Raw genomic sequence first — 23,240 nt, 5'->3', positions numbered from 1 at the left:
TCAATGTCGTACACTTTTATATCACCTATTTAGCGATACTGAAATGGGTCTTGAACAGGCTTCAATGTTGTACACTTTTATATCACCTATTTAGCGATATTGCAATGGGTCTTGAACAGGCTTCAATGTTGTACACTTTTATATCACCTATTTAGCGATATTGCAATGGGTCTTGAACAGGCTTCAATGTTGTACACTTTTATATCACCTATTTAGCGATACTGAAATGGGTCTTGAACAGGCTTCAATGTTGTACACTTTTATATCACCTATTTAGCGATACTGAAATGGGTCTTGAACAGGCTTCAATGTTGTACACTTTTATATCATCTATTTAGCGATACTGAAATGGGTCTTGAACAGGCTTCAATGTCGTACACTTTTATATCACCTATTTAGCGATATTGCAACGGGTCTTGAACAGGCTTCAATGTCGTACACTTTTATATCACCTATTTAGCGATACTGAAATGGGTCTTGAACAGGCTTCAATGTCGTACACTTTTATATCACCTATTTAGCGATATTGCAACGGGTCTTGAACAGGCTTCAATGTTGTATACTTTTATATCACCTATTTAGCGATACTGAAATGGGTCTTGAACAGGCTTCAATGTCGTACACTTTTATATCACCTATTTAGCGATACTGAAATGGGTCTTGAACAGGCTTCAATGTTGTATACTTTTATATCACCTATTTAGCGATATTGCAACGGTTCTTGAACAGGCTTCAATGTCGTACACTTTTATATCACCTTTTTAGCGATATTTCAATGGGTCTTGAACAGGCTTCAATAGCGTACACTTCTATATCACATTTTTACGATATAGCAATGGTTCTTAAACAGGCTTCAATAGCGTACACTTCTATATCACCTTTTTAGTGATATTGCAATGGGTCTTGAAACTGCTATAGCGTACACTTTTATATCACCTTTTTAGCGATATTGCAATGGGTCTTGAACAGGCTTCAATGTCGTACACTTTTATATCACCTTTTTAGCGATATTTCAATGGGTCTTAAAGGAAGCGACGAATCATGCAAACAGTTATATTCTTTAACAATTTCTGGAGTACATCTTTATTATGTAATGCATGTAAATGAAACGAAATCCAGAACTTGCACAAGCTTCAATGGTCTGTTTCGAACTTGCTTCAGTTAATGTGATATTTATTTCATATTTCTAATCTCCAATACTTCAACTGCATTTTACTTGTGTTATGAATCCCCAGGCTCCATTCCGAAGTCTCGTATATCTATCACTGCCGACAGACCTGACATGCTGTAAAACTTCAAACACGTTCATTGTGATATTAATTACAATTTGTTTATAGGAATAAAAAACGTGTTAATCGTCTTTGAAATGGATTTTTTTTACTAATATCTGTATTTCTTCTGTTCAGTCCAAGCAATCAGAGTAATTTAAGAATCGAACTTCCCTCATTAATAGTCTTAGGTATTTCATCAATAAATTACGACGAACGATAGAAAACGATCTGGGAACAACATAAATGATATTAAATTTAAAAGTATGAATTCCAGTTGTTTATAGAGATTTGTCAGTGAAATACAATTTGTCAAAGAGCGAAAATATATATTTTGAAAATTTTCACTGTTATGAAATTTCAGCCCAGTTCTACGTCCAAAGCAAACTTCGGCACGCACAGGGTCGGGACACAATTTCAAAGAATTCACTACAAAGGCTTAAATTAAATTTCATTTTACACCATTTTTATGCATATAATAATAAGAAAAAAATTATATTTCACTTAATAGAATACAATCATCGGCAAACATAATAAGGCCTATTGTTATTGCTCCAATGTCAGGCCTGCATTATTATGTTGATGCATATGCAATTCAATGGCATTTACTAAAAGGCAAAACATTCACGGCGAAGTAATCTCCCTATGGAAAGGCCAATACCACCATCAAATAATGCAGACAAATTATTAAGGTGTTTCACACATGACTGACTAGTTTTGTCCATAGAACGCACGATTTGCAATAGTTTGCCGTCTTTACCCTCTTGGATTAGCTTAGACCACACCCATTGCTTTAGATCCGACCGAAACACTCGAATAGTCCTTGTATGCAGCATATTCTCTCTTTCGCTCGTTGAGATATAATTCAATAAGGTTTTGAAGTATGTACACTGCATCCGTTGTACTTTGGCTAGACTTGAAACCGTTTTGCACGTCCGTGATTTTGTCTTATTTTACTGACTATGCTTTGAGACTCTCGTTTATAACGTTTGTAGATAATTTTCCAGAACGATTATCAGGGTTATCCCCCTGTTATTGAATTCGTGTTTTGGTTACTGTTTCAAAACTGTTTCGGTACGATCACTCCCTGAGACCAACCTGGGGGAAAACACCAGAGTATGCGAAGGGATTCGACCAATACATCAGTACTTTAATGTAATGACAGTCACTTATCGGTTAAAGTTTGGGGCCATTTAAATTATGTTTTTGATTCGATTGTTATTGCCTGTGAACAGAATTGTAAAAAAAATAATATCACGCGTGTCGCGCCTTTCAACGCTTTCAGCTCTTTCATGAACATAGGCAAAACCTTTGGTGATGGCGTTGTATATAGTTTTAAATTCACGAACAATAACACTATTTCAACGAACTAAGTTACAAAATCATCTTTTTTTAATTACAATACTCTTCAAGTTTTCGTTTGGTACAAAGATAAAACAAAATCTCAAAAAAAAACATCAATTCATACACAGCTGCTAACTTACCCGTTTATATTAATTCTCTGTCTAAAAGGTTTCTTTAAGTCATTAGAACATCATAAGTTCCTCCGCTGCAGCTTGGTTTTTAATCAAACCTACGTGATTAATTGACTTCGGCTAGAAATAGTCTCCACGTAATACGAAATGCTGTGTTAAGAAAATTATTATCTGTTAACCATATGGTTAATTTAAAGTACTTCAATTGTTGACTAAAGTTGGAAACCATTCTACACTTAGAAGCATTTCATACAAGAGGTATGAGACTAACGCTTGTGTAAATGTACAAACTGCAGGTCCATAAGACATAATACACGACGGATTCTATAGAATACTTATACAATGCTTACAACTGCAAATGGTCTTATCAAAACCGTCCTTAATGTACTGTTGCTGTTTTAATTGAATGATAAGAACATTGATGAAATACTTATTATTGCGTATTTCAAAAATTGCAATAAACCTTCGAATTATTTTTTTTCGTGCTGCTGGTAAATGTATAAATAAAGTTTGCCAACTCAATTGAGACACTAGTAACGGAATTGTTTCTCTTTATTCTTGGGGCAACAGTCAATATCGAATTAATGGAAACAATCATAAATCATAAACATATCTTTGTATTTTCTGACAAAATATATTAAATATTAAATCTCTAATGACTCTTACAGATGCTGACTGCATAGCTCCTGTCAACAAAATATCTCAGAGGAGAAATCGTAACAGTTCGTTTTTGTAATTCGCGTGAATCCTTCATATTTTTTGTGTTCGAGTTGGCATACTTATTAGACGTAGAGGCCGCTTCTCTAATGATACATGTTCACAATTTATTATGGGTAATATTAGTGATATGAGAAAAATGATTTCTTAATGAAAATAACTCGTATTCAACTTTACTTATTTTTTTGTCAAGAACCGTGTTGAGCTTTATGGCTTTCAAAACGGCATATAACTTGAATAAGCCGAGTTAACGATAGCAACGAGAAAGTTTAATACATAATTTGCTGTTTTTGGTTGTTGTTGTTTTTTGTGATTTTTGCTGATCAGTGGTCATCCCAGTTCGTTATGTCAGATATAATCCCTTCCTATCAAAACGATTTTTAGACACGTTGTGCTATTAAATAAGCGTGCGAGAATATACGGGCATATTGTGATAACACACACGCACGCACGCACGCACGCACGCACACACGCACACACACACACACACACATATATATATATATATATATATATATAGATATGTGCGCCTTTGATGCATTGAATTAACATTCGTCATGTTTCTAGCTTTTGATGCATAAATCTGACATAATTTTATCTACAAATAAATGAAACTATACGTGAATAAACAGATAATCTGTCAGACTTCATCTTGGATGTAGAACTGCTTTAAATCTCAGCAAGCACCTTTTAATTGCGCATCCGAATTTTATTTCGGAAAACAATAAATCGCTATTTAAATTAATTAACAGTTAAGAGGGGAATCAAAGAAATACATCCGAGAGTAAACTGATTTAGTATAGAGAAGAGATGACTGAACATGTCGTGTTTGATAAGAAGTACTAAATTGTTGTTCGTAGGACAGTTTGATTTTTCTTCTCTTGAATAAACCAAACGGCAACCTATTTTATTTTCATATAAAAGGGAAATCAGCAGATTGCTATCTGTGCAAATTGCAAACTCTTTTCCAGTAAATCAGTCTTACTCCTATATTTATGTAAATTGCATTGATACATAAACAACATAATTAAATATAAAACTGTCGAAGACGTTTCTATATTGCTTTAATGTTCAGGTAAAAAGGTAATCGAATTAATTTGAAATTGTGTGCTCTCGTTGTGGTGCAAAATTATGAGTATTTAAATGTATTTAAAAGAGATTAATTCATGCCCAGATAAACAAACACATATTTAAACCATCCTATGTCTACATATCTCCCTCTTAGAACGTAACAAAAACATCCTCAAAAAATAGATCAAACGTATTCGGATATTTTCCGAGTCCGCCAGTGCTCGTGGTCCGTCAATCACAGCAATCATCCAAGGCTTGTGGTCCGTATAGACAATATACGGCAATCATCCAATGTTAGTGGTCCGTGTTGGTAATATACGGCAATCGTCCGATGCTCCAGGTTCGGATTGGTAATATACGGCAATCATCCAATGCTCGTGGCCTGTGTAGACTATATACGACAATCATCCAATGCTCGTGGCCCGTGTAGACTATATACGACAATCATCCAATGCTCCAGGTCCGTATTGGTAATATACGGCAATCATCCAATGCTCCAGGTCCGTATTGGTAATATACGGCAATCATCCAATGCTCCAGGTCCGTATAGGCCATAAACGGCAATCATCACATGATCTTGGTCCGTATTGGTAATATTCGGCAATCATCCGATGCTCGTGGTTCGTTTGGACCACATACGGAAATCATCCAATGCTCCAGGTCCGTATAGGCCATAAACGGCAATCATCACATAATCGTGGTCCGTATTGATAATATTCGGCAATCATCCAATTCTCGTGGTTCGTTTAGACCACATACGCCAATCATCCAATGCTCCACGTCCGTATAGGCCATAAACGGCAATCATCAAATGCTCGTGACCTGTATTTGCCATAAACAACAATCATTCAATGCTCCAGGAACGTATTGGTAATATACGGCATACATCCAATGCTCGTAGTCCGTGTAGGCAATATACGTCAATCAGCAAATGCTCGTTGTCCGTTTAGAACATATCAGGCAATCACCCTATGACCGCTGTCCGTTTTGGTAATATACGGCATTCATTAAATGGTCGTAGTCCATCTAGGCCATACACGACAATCATACAATACCCCAGGTACGTTTTGGCCATATACGACAATAATCTAATGCTTGTAGTCCGTTTAGGTCTTTACCGACAATCATCTTATGCTCGTGGTACGTTAAGCCATTAACGGATATTATCCAATGCTTGTAGTCCGTTTAGGCCATATACGACTATCATATACGACAATCATCCAATACTCGTGGTCCGTTTAGGCCATATAAGACAATCTTCACATGCTCGTGGTCAGTATTTGTAATACATGGAAATTATCCAATGCTCGTGATCAGTTTAGGCCATATAGGGCAATCATCCAATGCTCGTGGTCAGTTTAGGCCTTATACGGCAATCATCCAATGCTCGTGATCCGTTTAGGCCTTATACGGCAATCATCCAATACTCGTGATCAGTTTAGGCCATATACGACAATCATCCAATGCTCGTGGTCAGTTCAGGCCTTGTACGGCAATCATCCAATGCTCGTGATCCGTTTAGGCCTTATACGGCAATCATCCAATGCGCGTGATCAGTTTAGGCCATATTCGACAATCATCACATGCTTCAGGTCCGCCATATACGTCATTCATCCAATGTTCCATGTCCGTTTAGGCCATATACAACAATCATCTAATGCTCGTGGTCCGTGTAGGCCATATACGACATTCATCCAAAGTTCCAAGTCCGTTTAGGACATACATGTATACGGCAATCATCCAATGTCCCAGGTCCGTATAGGCCATATACGGCATTCATCCAATGTCCCAAGTCCGTTTAGGACATACATGTATACGGCAATCATCCAATGTCCCAGGTCCGTATAGGCCATATACGGCATTCATCTAATGTCCCAGGTCCGTTTAGGACATACATGTATACGGCAATCATCCAATGCTCGTGGCCCGTGGTTGCCGACTTTGCTATTTACGGCAATCAATGACAGATGTGGTTTGTTATTATATCCATTTGAATACTGATGCTTGTTTACTTAATATTCCTCGATCGAATCTGACGACGAAGAAAATCAGATATTATCTTTGGTTTCAGAAGATGCATTAGATCGTTATCCGATATGACCAAGGGTCTTGCAAAGCGAGATATTGTGCAATAATCTTGTGTGTTTTTGGAATATAATCTCGAATAAGTTAAGCGATGATTTTTAGGCCATTTACTTATTTTGCTAAATCTGTATGGAGACCCATACCGCTTTTTATTCGAGAATCATCATCCGAGTTTATTTGCATTTAAACACAATTTAAAAAAACACCTTATAAAAAAACAATGACTTTAGTGAATGAATGTCCGTTAAAATTGTTTATATGAATGCGATTTATTTTTGTCTTTCATAATTTTGAACATTGTATATTTTGTCTTTGAATGTCGTCGTGTGTGTAATTGTTTGAATGAGAATTGTATACTAATGCGTTTGTAAAATCCATTGAAGACCACATTGTAAAGAAGACACTAATGTTACTTAACATGTTATCTTCACGCAATAAAGTTATTATTATTATTATTATTATTATTATTATTATGTTTTTTTCTAAAACAACCTCGGATGTATGTGGACGGTTTACATACTCAAAAAGAGGTACGTTTAAGTCCGCTGCAAGTAGATCGCGTAGTAATTTCATTTAGCAGTTAAATTTATGACTTAACTCTTGGAAATCTTAATTATGTTTGCAATAATATACTTCACTGGCAATCAATTTAAACTTAGATCAATAAATACAACTCTAAAATACTACATTTAATTAATGATATAATTCAAAAATTTACGAACAACTTCAGCTGATGTACCGGCATACATCCGAGGTTGTTTTCGATAAAAATGGCCGAGGAGTTCCGAATGGTCTTTTTCGTGAACGAGTAAATAGAGGATATTTGTTTATTTCAGTGTAAGATCGTATTTTATATCACAAGTGTCATAGAAAAACATTTTCACGAGTGGCGAACCCACCAGTGAAAATATAGTTTTTCTGAAATCACAAATGTGTTATCAAAACAATTGCGATATAAAACATTTTCTTAGTTTTAGAGTGTGTTTCATGGTACATAGATATTCAGTCATCTTACTTACAGACTGGTCTAGTCTGTTTTGCTTGAAGACAGGTCGATTTCCAGGTAATGACGAGGACCACGTTAATTTGTTAACACATTTTGAGACGTGGTGGGGGTAAAAAATCAGTAAATTTTATAAATTGTTGTGTGAATTTGCTGGGAATATCGTATTATATATTATAAAGACAAACAGTTCAAAATACATTTGAACGATGATATAACATTCTGTTTATGTTCGAACAGTTGCTTTCGTCTGTAATGTGTTTGGTATGAAAGCAAATATTCGAACATTCAGCGTCAAGATCAAGAAAACGTTTGAAAACGGGATAACCATTTTTCTAATAAACGGTAAGTTGTTAACTTCCAAATATATTTTATATAAACTTATGTAACATTTCTTTAAATTTTATTTGCCAACAATATCTGGTTCAAAGTGAAGTTTTCTGTATTTATCAAGGGGAAGTTACTACAATGGATTTTAAAAGACAAGACATACTATTTATTTCCAGCATGGCCTTCATACAAAACGTATTACAAAAACACATATACTAACTTACATATTAAGCAACATACAAAACATACAATCACACTATCACTATCATACTTTTCTCATGTAATTCAACATAATTTTACATGTATTCAACATTTCTTCGACAAACACAACCATGTTTAATATGATGATTATAAATTAGAATAATTTCATTATGTAAATAATCTATATTTTCACTGTTGTTATTTCAGTGATAAAACTCCATATTTCATCGAAAGCATTATAGAGACGGCTTTATTCAACGTAAAATAACAATGGTCGTTTGAATTTGAAAAAAAGGAAATATGAACTTCATATATTAAAATCAAAATTCAAATTTATCATCAAATTAGTTTCGCACAATCAAATTTAATAATTCACTTTGATTGTATAATTAAAATGTTGTAAAAGGAAAGGCAAGCTTTTATAACCCGCCCAAATAATGTTTCAAAAGTAAATATTAATTAAAAGAACAAAAGAAGCAGACCAGATGATAAACAGATGTGTACGTAAATAACAGACAAATCACCTGTATTGAAACAACATCTACAGAGACAACTCGAATACACAACAACCAGCTGTAATAAAACAACACCTTCAGAGACATCTCGACCAGACAATATCCAGCTGTATTGGAACAACATCTACAGATACATCTCGACCAGACAATAGCCAGCTGTAATGAAACAACATCTACAGATACATCTCAAACGGACAATACACAGCTGTAAGGAAACAACATCAACAGAGACATCTCGAACGGACAATAGCCAGCTGTAAGGAAATAACATCTACAGAGACATCTCGAACGGACAATAGCCAGCTGTAATGAAGCAATATCTACAGAGACATCTCGAACGGACAATAGCCAGCTGTAAGGAAACAACATCAACAGAGACATCTCGAACGGACAATAGCCAGCTGTAATGAAGCAATATCTACAGAGACATCTCAAACGGACAATACACAGCTGTAAGGAAACAACATCAACAGAGACATCTCGAACGGACAATAGCCAGCTGTAAGGAAATAACATCTACAGAGACATCTCGAACGGACAATAGCCAGCTGTAATGAAACAGCATCAACAGAGACATCTCAAACGGACAATAGCCAGCTGTAAGGAAATAACATCTACAGAGACATCTCGAACGGACAATAGCCAGCTGTAATGAAACAGCATCTACAGAGACATCTCAAACAGACAATAGCCAGCTGTAAGGAAACAACATCAACAGAGACATCTCGAACGGACAATAGCCAGCTGTAAGGAAATAACATCTACAGAGACATCTCAAACGGACAATAGCCAGCTGTAAGGAAATAACATCTACAGAGACATCTCGAACGGACAATAGCCAGCTGTAATGAAGCAATATCTACAGAGACATCTCAAACGGACAATAGCCAGCTGTAAGGAAATAACATCTACAGAGACATCTCGAACGGACAATACCCAGCTGTAATGAAGCAATATCTACAGAGACATCTCAAACGGACAATAGCCAGCTGTAAGGAAATAACATCTACAGAGACATCTCGAACGTACAATAGCCAGCTGTAATGAAACAGCATCTACAGAGATATCTCGAACGGACAATAGCCAGCTGTAATAAAACAACATCTACAGAGACATCTCGAACGGACAATATCCAGCTGTAATGAAACAACATCTACAGAGACATCTCAAACGAACAATACCCAGCTGTAATGAAACAACATCTACAGAGACATCTCGAACGGACAATATCCAGCTGTATTGGAACAACATCTACAGAGACATCTCGAACGGACAATAGCCAGCTGTAAGGAAATAACATCTACAGAGACATCTCGAACGGACAATAGCCAGCTGTAATGAAGCAATATCTACAGAGACATCTCAAACGGACAATAGCCAGCTGTAAGGAAATAACATCTACAGAGACATCTCGAACGGACAATACCCAGCTGTAATGAAGCAATATCTACAGAGACATCTCAAACGGACAATAGCCAGCTGTAAGGAAATAACATCTACAGAGACATCTCGAACGGACAATAGCCAGCTGTAATGAAACAGCATCTACAGAGATATCTCGAACGGACAATAGCCAGCTGTAATAAAACAACATCTACAGAGACATCTCGAACGGACAATATCCAGCTGTAATGAAACAACATCTACAGAGACATCTCAAACGAACAATACCCAGCTGTAATGAAACAACATCTACAGAGACATCTCAAACGAACAAAAATCAGCTATAAGAAACAATATCTACAAAGACATCTTGAACAGACAATAGCCAACTGTAATGAAACAATATCTTCAGAGACATTTCGAACAGACAAAACCCAGCTGTAAGGAAACAACATCTACAGATACATCTCGACCAGACAATAGCCAGCTGTAATGGAACAACATCTACAGAGATATCTCGAACGGACAATACCCAGCTGTAATAAAACAACATCTACAGATACATCTCGACCAGACAATACCCAGTCCCGTTTTTAATTTTGCTAAACTGTGTGTAAGAACTACACTTCAAAGCAATGCATTCCACAGAGAAAATCAAAATGAAATTTGAACACATGTCGGCTAATCGTTTATAGCCAACAAATAAATGGTTTAATGAATTTCTAGTTAAGCGACTACTAGTCTATATGGATACAATACGAATTATACTGAACACGGTTTAATTACATTCTACCAATGTGAACCGTGTATTTGAAATTTGAAAGTACATTAATCATTGACAGATGCACTTGCATAGTGGTTTGATTATTCTGAATAAGAAATCATATATATATATATATATATATGTATATAGTACGTAGTCAAGTCCATTGTTATTGTCTTAAGAATAAATGTCATGTGGTATTGGTCTCACTCTTATTCTGATCATCTTTACAACATATATAGGCCGTACATAGACATTATGTGTCTATCGTCCAGTCCTTGTTGAATGTATAAACATTCAAGGGTATTTATTACGTGTACGCTGCTAAATGTTCAAATATATATTGCAAACGTAACACTATTAATTAACACACGTCTAGAAATGATTTTGAAACACTAGAAACGCAATTTATTCAAATTTTCTGGAGACAGCAGGCAATATCGACTTAATGTTAACATTCATAAATCAAATACAAATCTAAGTATTTTGCTGACAAAATATAAGGTCTCTTATAACTCCTACGAATGCTGGATTGAATCGACAATTTCTCAGAGGGAAAAACATAACAGTTCGTTATTGAAATTCGTGTGGATCCTTCGTTTTGTGTTGTATTCGTATTCTAGTCTGTAATGCATGAATCTGACAGAATTGAATCTACAAGTTAATATAACTGTGCGCTGATGGACAACCACCAGACTTTTAAAATTGCTGGATGTCAAAATGCTTTAAATCCCAGCAAGCAAATTTATCTTGCGCATCCGAATTTCATTTTGGAATACAATAAATCGCAATTCAAATTGACAATTCCTGTTGCGTTCAGAGGGGATCAAAGAAATACATCCGAGGGAAAACTGATTTAGTATAGAGAAGAGATGACTGAATATGTCATGTTTGATTTAAAAATCCATGCATATCAACATAAAATGTTTATCGTACAATAGTTCGATTTTATTCTTTTGAATGATCAAATTAGAAATTATTTAATCAACCTCTATAGAAAGCTGCAGACCCAAAGTAAATCCTCCTTACTTAACTTATATAATATGTCAAAGGATTGATGTCAAATCGGTCTTTAAATAGTTGTAAGGAGAGTGAAGCATTAAAACTGTTTTATGGCGACATTTGAAGCGAGAAATAATTAATTAGCGTTTTAAATATTGCCACAGGACAAGGTTTCCATGATGCTACAGACGACAGTATTCAACAAGGAAGGTAATTACAATGTGGTGACCATTAAAAAAGAGATCCATACAGATGCAGCTGTTGTTCCAGCCAAACAAAGACCAAACTCGGTGGTACTATTATGCAAACAATTTCAAAAAGTAGCAATACAAGTAATGGCGCATCCATATTTTAGTATTGTACTGGCATTTGATAAACATTACACATGATAAACACAAGTATTGACTGTGTGTACAAATCCTAAACATGTCGTAAGCTCTTTGTTGTATCGAGTTAACACACCTGTCCAAAGTAATTATTTCGTTTCTTTCTTAGTTCATTAAATTTTGCCGTGTAAGTATAAAAAAGGCACAACAAGTAACATATCTCGTTAAAGCTGTGCATTCCGCGACTCAAAATTAAATTACAAAGCAAACAGACTAATCGTTTTTAACCATGAAGTAAGTTTCAATATTGAAGTTATTACAACAACATATCTGGTTAGAAGACAAATGATGATAACCACTGTTTTCACCAATGTGAACCACTTATTTGATATATACAAGTAAGAGTACATTATACACTGACAGATTCACTTACATTGTGGTTTGAATATTCTGAATAAGAAATCATATATTGCTAAATTTTAATTAATTTTGACATTTAAATATCATACTCATAAAAGTCACAAATTAAAAGGTTCAAATACGTCATAAGCAAGTTAGTATATCATTAGCCTCTAAGATTAATGGCAAGTGGTTTTAGTCTCATGCTTTTCTAAGAGTCTTTACCATAATAACCAGCCATACATTTACTCTATAGTTATGTAGAGCATTAATGCATTTAAATAAAACACTCACTGTTAAAAACATATACACATTATCAGTAAGGCTCAAATGTCCAAAACGTTTCTATATCACGAAGGCAACTTAGTCAACAGATATACATGTTATATTGAATGGGTTCTAAGTATTGACAATTCTATATTATACTATATTTGATATATAAGGTATCAATTCATGTTCAGATGAAGAAGACACATATTTAAACCATCATTTAGTTTGATACTTCCCTTCTTAAAGGTAATTTATGGAATTAGAGCGAAGGCAAGTTTAATGTTAAAGAAAATGATTCAAAGATTTCCTCTTTTTTTCAAATTCATCACTGCTCGGGGTCGGTACAGACAATATACGGCAATCCGTCGCTGCTCTTGGTCAGTATAGGCAACATACGACAATACTCAACCGTTCGTTGTCCGTATAGACAATATACTGTTTTCTGTCGCTGTTTGTGGTCCGTATAAGTAACATACGACACTACTTCACCGCTCGTGGTCGGTTTAAGCAATATACGGCAATCAGTCACTGCTCGTGGTCCGTAATGCCAATTCTTCGCTGTTCGTGATCCGTACAGGCAAAATACGGCAATCCGTCGCTGCCCATGATCCGTTAAAGCAATATACGGCAATCCGTCGCTGCTCGTGATCCGTTAAAGCAATATACGGAAATCCCTCGCTGCTCGTGATCCGTTGAAGCAATATACGGAAATTCCTCGCTGCTCGTGATCCGTTAAAACAATATACGGAAAATCTCTCACTGCTCGTGATCCGTTAAAGCAATATACGGAAATCCCTCGCTGCTCGTGATCCGTTAAAGCAATATACGGCAATCCGTCGCTGCTCGTGATCCGTTAAAGCAATATACAGAAATCCCTCGCTGCTCGTGATCCGTTAAAGCAGTATACGGCAATCCGTCGCTGCTCGTGATCCGTTAAAGCAATATACGGAAATCCCTTGCTGCTCGTGATCCGTTAAAGCAATATACAGAAATCCCTCGCTGCTCGTGATCCGTTAAAGCAGTATACGGCAATCCGTCGCTGCTCGTGATCCGTTAAAGCAATATACGGAAATCCCTTGCTGCTCGTGATCCGTTAAAGCAATATACGGAAATCCCTCGCTGCTCGTGGTCCATACAGACACTTCGGATGAATTTTGTTTTCTTATTGGCGTAAATACTTTTGGTATGTAATGCACACCTTTATCTACGAATGGCGATGGACGTCTACCAGACAATTCAAATTATTAGATGTCTTTATCTCAGCAAACGAATTATCTTGCGTATCCGAATTTGAGTATTGTTTAATCTTGTTCCAACAATAAATCGCTTTTTTATTGACAATCCCTGTTGCGTTCAGAGGTGATTGAAGAAATATTCTGGAGCTTAACGCTTTATTATAAGAAATATCTTACTGTCAAAATCAGGTTAAAGCAACTAAAATGGTTTTCGTATTATAGTTTGATTTTCTTCTTTTGAATCAGAAAAAGTGCAAAAGATGTTATCCACTATTAGAGAAATCTGAATATTTTCAAGTAAATCATTTTAACTTCTATATTTATGTACAAAATCGAATCATTTGACATTCAGCCGCTTAACAAACAGAGTCACAGAGTCATTATCAATGTACAATGATAAATCAGGCAACCTATGTTTAACCCTTGAATCCAATTTCTTTTCATGTGATGTCTTTACCTTAAAGTAACACCATCAAAAATAAGATAATTAAACTGCGTTCTTCATTTTCTTCAGAGTTTTTTTTTAACTTTTGAGATGAAAAACTAGCTTAATCCCAGAGAACACCTGTTCCGCTGACCTTTAGCATAGCTTGAGCCAAATGAACGCCTGTTTCGCTGACCTTTAGCATAGCTTAAGCCAAATGAACGCCTGTTTCGCTGACCTTTAGCATAGCTTGAGCCAAATGAACGCCTGTTTCGCTGACCTTTTACATAGCTTGACCCCAGTAAACGCCTGTTATGCTGACCTTTTACATAGCTTGACCCCAGTAAACGCCTGTTTTGCTGACCTTTTACATGGCTTGAACCCAGTGAACTCCTGTTTCGCTGACCTTTCACATAGTCTTAGTCAGTGAACTCCTGTTTTGCTGACCACCTTTCACATAGCTTAACATCCAGTGAACTTCTGTTTCGCTGACCACCTTTCGCATAGCTTAACATCCAGTGAACTTCTGTTTCGCTGACCTTTTACATAGCATAATCACAGGGTACTCCTGTTTCGCTTATCTTTAGCATATCTTAACCCCCAGTAAATCCTTTTTCGGTGAACCTTTACATAGCTTAACCCCAATTTATTCTTGTTTCGCTGACCATTTACATTTCGTAACCCCAGTACCCTCCTGGTTCGCTTACATTTTACAAACATTAACTCCCCGCTAACTCATGTTTCGCTGACCTTTTGCATAGCCTAACCCCGGTGAACTCCTGTTTCGCTGACATTTTGCTTAGCCTTACCTAGAGAACACTTGTTTCGCTGACCTTAAGCATAGCTTTACCCTAGTGAACCCTTGTTTCGCTGACCTAAAGCGGAGATTTACCTCAGTGAACTCCTGTTTTGCTGACTTTTTACCCAACTTGACCCCAGTGAGCTCCTGTTTCGCTTACCTTTTACAAAACTTAACCCCCAGCTAACTCATGTTTCGCTGACCCTTTGCATAGCCTAACCCCAGTTAACTCCTGAGTCGCTGACCTTTTACATAGTCTTAGCCAGTGAACTCCTGTTTAGCTGACCTTTTATATAGCCTAACCCCAGTATCTTCCTGTTTCGTTGACCATTTACATTTCGTAACCCCAGCTAACTCATGTTTCGCTGACCGTTTTCATTGCCTAACCTCAGTGAACTCCTGTTTCGTTGACTTTTTACCCAACTTGACCCCAGTGAGCTCCTGTTTCGCTTACCTTTTACAAATCTTATCCCCTAGCTAACTCATGTTTCGCTGACCCTTTGCATAGCCTAACCCCGGTGAACTCCTGTTTCGCTGACCATTTCCATAGCCTAACCTAGTGAACACCTGTCTCGCTGACCTTAAGCATAGCTTTACCCTAGTGAACCCTTGTTTTGCTGACCTTAAGCGGAGATTTACCTCAGTGAGCTCCTATTTCGCTGACCTTTTACAAAACTTAACCCCCACTTAACTCATGTTTTGCTGAGCTTTTGTATAGCATAATCGCAGTGAACTTCTGTTTCGCTGACCTTTTGCAAAACTTAACCCAAGCTAACTCATGTTTCGCTGACCTTTTGTATAGCCTAACCTATGGAGCTCCTGTTTCGCTGACCTTTTGCATAGCTTTACCCTAGTGAACCCCTGTTTCGCTTACCTTTTACATTACTTGACCCCAGTGAAGTCCTGTTTCTCTTACCTTTTTTAAAGCTTAATCTCCAGCGAACATTTGTTTCGCTGACCTTTTGTATAGCCGTACCCCAGTGAAACCATGTTTCGCTTACCTTTAGCACAGCTTAACCCAAGTGAACCCCTGTTTCGCTGACCTTTTACATATTTTAACCTCCAGTGAACTCCTGATTCGCTGACATTTTACATAGCTTAACATCCAGTGATCTCCTGTTTCGCTGACCCCTTACATAGCTTAACCCCAGTGATCTCATGCTTAGCTGACCTTTTGCACAGCCGTACCCAAGTGAATTATTGATTCGCTGACCTTGAGCACAACTTTACCCAAGTGATCCCCTGTTTCGCTGACCTTTTACACAGCTCTTCCAAAGTGAACCCCTTTATCGCTGACCTTTTACATAGCTTGGCCCCAGTGAACTCCTGTTTCACTGGCCTGGACTCAAGTGAACTCCTGTTTCGCTTACCTTTTACATAGTTTGACCCCCAGTGAACTCCTGTTTCGCTAACCTTTAACAAAGCTTTACTCCAGTGAACACCTGATTCGCTGACCTTTATAACATAGCTTGACCCAAGTGACTTCTGATTCGCTGACCTTTATAACATAGCTTGACCCAAGTGAACTCCTGTATCGCTGACCTTTTACAAAGCTTAACCTCCAGTGAACTCTTGATTCGCTGAGATTTTACATAGCTTAACATCCAGTGAACTCCTGTTTCGCTGACCCCTTACATAGCTTAACCCCAGTGAAAAGTGATTCGCTGACATTTTACATAGCTAAACATCGAGTGAACTCCTGTTTTGCTGACCCCTTACATAGCTTAACTCCAGTGACAACTGATTCGCTGACCTTTTACACACCTTAACTCCAGTGAACTCCTGTTTCGCTGACCTTTTTTATTGCTTAACCTCCAGTGAACTCCTGATTGGCTGACCTTTTACACAGCTTAACTCCAGTGACAAGTGATTCGCTGACCTTTAACACAGCACAATTCCAGTGAACTCCTTTTTTTCAGCTTAACCTCCAGTGAACTCCTGATTAGCTGACCTTTTTTACAGCTTAACCTCCAGTGAACTCCTGATTTGCTGACTTTTCACATAGCTTAACATCCAGTGAAGTCCTGATTCGCTGACCTTTTTTACAGCTTAACCTCCAGTGAACTCCTGATTTGCTGACTTTTCACATAGCTTAACCTCCAGTGTACTCCTGATTCGCTGACCTTGTACATAGCTTAACAACAAGTGAACTCCTGTTTCGCTGCCCTTTTTTAATGCTTAACATCCAGTGAACTCCTGTTTCGCTGACCTTTTACATATCTTAACCTCCAGTGAACTCCTGTTTCGCTGACCCTTTTTATTGCTTAACCTCCAGTGAACTCCTGATTCGCTGACCTCTTACATAGCTATACATCCAGTGAACTCCTGATTCGCTGACCTTGTACATAGCTTAACATCCAGTGAACTCCTGATTCGCTGACCTTGTACATAGCTTAACCCAAGTGACTTCTGATTCACTGACCCTTTTTATATCTTAACCCCAGTGAAAACTGATTCGCTGACCTTTGACATAGCTTAGTATTTATTGTTTTGTTTTTGCTCTCCTTTGGTATTGTTGTATTTAAATACATGTAAATCGTAATGCCTTTATACTTAATATTCCTCGATTTCATCTGTCGACGAATTAAATCAGACATCGAGAGTCTTTCGTTCCAGACGATGCTTTAGATCGGTCCTCAGATATGAGCATCGATCTTGAAAATCGAGTTATTATGTAATAGCTTTGTTCTTTTGGGTATTGCTGACAAATCTAACGTCGAATCAGTTTAGAGATGCTTTGTGTATAAACGATTTGTTTAATGCAAGGTTTGTAAAAATCCACAATTCAAGTGTGTTTACATTGAAAGCAGAAATAAAAAAAATGGACATATTCTTGAGCTAATGTTTCCCTTCGTCAATCCTTGTCTGCAAACATAATCAAGGAAAATCAACATCGACAAATCGGCATATCACTTATAAAATCGAAAGACCTTTGCATCCAGAAATAAAAAAGTGAATTTTTTATATAATAAATGCGTTCGTTTGTGCGTTCTTTCATTCATCTTTCGTTAAAACGTCCATGGGTTAGTTTATTTATGGATTCATTCGTTCATTCATTCAATCATTGATTCACACGTTCGTTCGTCCTCATCCATCCATCCATCCATCCATCCATCCATCCAAGTGTTAATTTGTTCTGGACTTATTTCTTCCATTTTTTTCATTCATCTGTTAATGATTTACTCTTGTGTGCATGTTGTACGTGTTGCATGTATGCACAACAAGTGACGGCATGACGGATGTATAGGTATTCGCAAAGAACTGTCAACATTTCACTTCTTTTAAAGCATGCACATGAAGAGATAAACATAGATTATTACCTGTGTTTTTTATGTATTTGTGGATATAACATCAGAAAGTCTTCTTATCTGAAAACAGAAAATAATCTAATGTATTTGACTTCTGGGTTGATAGGGGTATGATAATAAAACATATTCATATAACATCTTAAGTCGTTTTTTAACTTAAGTCGATTTCCTATGATATTCATGGTCAAATTAAGAAAGAAAATCACATTAAAGTATGTATAAAATTCATGACAATTAAGTATGTTAGAAATTACTGAGTTATAATATCATATGACCAGTGAGATATTTAACCTAAAAAATGACGTAAGTTAGGAAATAACTTTAGATGTTTTATAAATACCAGCCCTGGAACATATATGAGAAAAGAAATTAAAAGTAATCATTATAAGTTAAATGGTATTTATTATCAAAATGAGCATTCAGGAAATTTAAAATAAAATTAACATGATAGTAAACTCAACAATTAGCAAGAATACAATGGTCTGAATAAACAAAGCGTTCTGTATTGAGAGGAATTTTAGAATAACAACAGGGTCCTTATTAAAAAAGGATCTTGCGTAAATATTAAAATGTTTCAATTAATTATAATAATAATAATCATTTACATATCCGAATTTAACTACACATAGTCTATAACTTGAAAGTCCTGATCATAGTATATTTTTGTAATGTAAAGTTATCAAAATGTATCCATATCCAAATGCCTTCTCTTAACCTTATTTTGACATTTTAACCCCAAGTTTAATTAAACAAAATGTATTTAACACATGAACAAACATGCCATAAAACCAAAAGTATAGTAAATCAAAGTGCTGAAAGCACTGATGGACTAGGGCTTCATTTAGGGGAATGTTGATAACCATGTTCTAAGCATTAAACAAATCGGCTCACATCACAAGGGGTCACTGTTTAATGGGCTAGCTTAAACTTTAGACTAAAACTGCTTGCAAGCTGCAAAGGAAATTTTAAAAGAGTTGGTAGAGGGAGGGAGCGGGGGGGGGCTAAAGTGTTTAATCAGATAAAGTCATAGTTCTTTTGAAAATCTCAATGTCGTTAAATCAGACCTTAAGTTAAACAAATTAATTGACGTGGTTGGCGTATGTTAACCAAAGTACACATACTTGTTTAATTTAATTAAATCATTTTATATCAAAGGTTTGTTATTTGCAGTTTCAGAGAAGATTTTCAATGATGTAATTATATCCTATATAGAAAACCTGTCACCTCTTTTTCAGGGGAGCTTTAAACCACAGGGCCATACTTTGGATAATATTTGTAAAAGACATCAATAAATGCAACAGTAGGCCATTATTGTATTGTCCTCTGTCTCTGTCCTGATAGCTCCCTATCTCAATAGTTGCAAATGGTTGTAGGTTCATGATTCTCCTGGTCATTGGTCATACAGAAAGATGTTGAATTTAGAATCAAGAAGCTTTCATTTCAGGCACTCCGAATTGAATAGAACTGTAACATTTGGAGTGCCTAGAATTTGTAAGATTCCTAGGCAACATGTATCAGGTGTTGCTGTACATTTACTTTACTACAAATACTTTTACCCGTCCTTGTAAATCTAAAAAAGCTTTCATTTCGCAAAAGTAGTTCATATATTAAACTATAATAAGGTTGCTAAATCAGAGTTTGAATAATTCTGATATCTAGATGTGCCTTTAATTGCAGTAATTTAATGTCCAACTCATGATGTCAATTGAGCTGGTTAAGCAATACTGCATTTCCTTGGTGTGGGGATTGCATTATATACTTGAATAAACAAACAGTTTTTGCGTTGGAAAGTACAATGTATTGAAAATGTTACATGCAATTTTCTTGACCTGACTCCATCCAAGCCTTAAATCTTAGATCAACATGTACTTGGGGCTATGTGTTTTATCAATGAGAACTATAAATTATGTTCAATTTAGTGCCACTTATGATATATCATTCCGAATACAAAAACACTAGCATTTTCTTTAAAACCACTAGCATTAATATCCTATGTTATGATAAAACCATTGCCAATGTGGTAATTTGAAAACACTAGAAATTTTATCTGGTCAGGGTTTGACATAGTCTTTCTAGGCAGCTGGACTTGTTTTGCAGTTACTTAGGAAATCTTCAAAAGCTAAACTGATCAAGACTGGAGCAAAATCCTCACAATACCAAAAAGGATTTTAAAGACTTACGAGATCATTCTCATATCACAAATACCATTAGTTTTTATCTACAAACTTAAGTCAACATAAAAATGTTTTACATTAATATTGCAATGAATAAAACATATTGCAATAACATAGCAATCAAGCCTAAACATGAGATTTCAACATTTTCCAGATAAACAATAAATAAGTTTACTTAATAATTTTCTCGATACTTACACAAGCTGGAAAATGGTCTCTTTTTGAATACTTCACATATTTCATGGCTTTCACCATTCAAACTAACATTTCGCTGGTTATTTCAATATTCAATGATTTGGTAAACATTCATAAATGATGGTTAAAATTAAGATTCATACTAATCATGCCTACCAAAAACATCTGACTGACCAATTAGAATCCAATTTCGGCAGGGCTTATTGGTGGTTCAGTGAAATCAACCATGACCTCCCACAATCTGCACTGATCAACAGTAAATGCATTGTTTCCATTATTCTTATTTTCATAAAGTTAGAAAACAACTGCAGTGAATAAAATTTATATCACTGAGAGAAAGTTTAGAATGAACGAAGCCGACGGTTACATTTAGTGGGATATCAAATCCTACAAATGTATTCATCATTTTATGTAACCGTATATAGTATAAATGTTAAAGTTTTGAAAGTCTAAAAAGTTTCATTTTTTGTATATTTTGTGCTTCATCTAATTTCATTGAAATTTGTTTTTCTTAGTGTTCAATCCCAAGCATACTTGTTCACATTTAAGTGCAAGAAAAGTCTCTAAATTATGATCTGAATAATTTTTTATATTAATGTTAGGTCACATAAAAGATAAACAATGTATTGTTCTTTTTAATAATTACAGTTTTTCATCTGTTTAAAATTATTTCAAATGCTGTGCATTGAAATTTGATTATGAGTTTAAACTATGACAGGAATAATTCAAGGGAATGTTTTTTTTGTGATTTCAAGCATTTAAATTGTCTGAATCGCATGAATATTTATAAATTACGTAAGGTACCGGGTATTCTCAAATTGGTCACACTTGTTGAACTTTGTACGCTCTTCTTTTTGTCTGTCTCAAATTTAATACAGCATTGGCTTCACCTGTTGTTTATTAAAGAGACTGTACACCAGAATGGCACCAAAAAAGTTGGATTTTTTTCTTTAACGAATCTAAGGACAATTTTTTAATAAACTATTTTACTCTTTGATATCGTTATTGTAAATAAAATACCAAAATGTAAAAATATTGCAGTGCAGTGTCGAATCCACTATGCTATGAAGACTTGGTGAAATTTCCAGATATATACCTAACTCGCTTAAATCACGTAATAACATCAACGGCAGATTATGCATAAGGAATTAATTATACTCGGTAGACATACAATGTACTTAGTAATCTTTTTTTAATGGAAAAACACGAAATAACTGCTATTAATAAATCATTTGTGAACTATGTGCATCATCAGTTAGTAAGTTTCAATGCATTAATTCGGTACACATCGATACCAAGTTAATGTCAGGTTTCTATAAAAAAGAAAGTTTTTTTCTTTTTCATTATTAACTGAGTACAGCCCATTTAAAATGTACCTTTTAATGTCTGTGACTTATCAAATATTTAATAGTTAATTGTCTGCAACCAAGATTTGTTTGAATTATCAAGGTTTCAAACTGCATTGTGTATGCGATTGGAAAGCTTATCTTGAAAGCTCCCTTAGTATAATTTTTTAAAAATAAAATAGACCCTGCAAGGTACTCATATTTGGATGATTCATAAAGATTTGCACAGTTATTTATGTATAATTGCATTTATTGATACAGGTTACCTTTTTTCAAATCTATGATTTAGATTGCAAAGTATAACTTATATAAATAAATATATATTCTTAACTTCTAATAAGTAATTAGTTAATTTGTCAATTGCGCACCAAAACACTGAATCTGTATGTATACGCAAGCTTATGCATCAGTCAATTAATTGTAACCATGCACCCCCCCCCCCGGTCCAGGGAATAGCGGGGACTTTTACTTTCGGTCCAGCCAACCCAAGCTAAAATCCCCGCCCTACAGGGATGATCTGATGGCAATGTCCCCACCAAATCCCCCCCCCCCCAGCACCCAAGGGACATTAGGTTAAGCCACATCCGCACTGTATTTTCCACGAAGACCCGATACTGCGGGGCCACTTGAAATGTAAAAACACGGCCCATTTCCCCGGTATACCCCCGGATGTGGGGGCCCTGGTTACAATTGACTGGTGCATGTAGATCCATAGTAATCCCATCTCATGCCAAGACGATTTCTGGTCTGACATCTCCAGGTAAGTTATTCTTAAGCATAAAAAAGCCTGGACAGCATTTGAGAAAGACTGTTGTGAGGTTAAATCTTCATTACTTCACTATGCCACAACATTGGGTGATTACTGATTTTCATTCTTGGCGAGGAAACAAAAAGTGAGCTCAAAGCGTCTTCAGAAAAAGAACTTTATGCACCAGTCAAATGTAACCACGC

General features: G+C 36.0%; 1 protein-coding gene across 6 annotated transcripts in view; it reads right to left on the bottom strand.

The window, feature by feature from the left end:
* LOC128211409 (tyramine receptor 1-like) overlaps positions 1 to 23,240 on the bottom strand; it is a 314,491-nt gene that overhangs the window by 93,810 nt on the left and 197,441 nt on the right. For 5 of the 6 annotated variants that reach the window (XM_052916167.1, XM_052916170.1, XM_052916168.1 and 2 more), the window contains one exon: positions 18,587 to 18,634. The exons of the other annotated variant lie outside the window; for it this stretch is intronic. The gene's annotated coding sequence lies outside the window, so the exon portion shown is untranslated. The remainder of the gene's footprint in view (positions 1 to 18,586; positions 18,635 to 23,240) is intronic. 6 annotated transcript variants of the gene reach the window in all.

This window comes from Mya arenaria, chromosome 12 (assembly GCF_026914265.1).
Source record: "Mya arenaria isolate MELC-2E11 chromosome 12, ASM2691426v1".
Taxonomy (NCBI): Eukaryota; Metazoa; Mollusca; class Bivalvia; order Myida; family Myidae; genus Mya; species Mya arenaria.
Note: the sequence above shows the minus strand (reverse complement) of the source record. Positions and strands in the feature narration are given on the sequence as shown.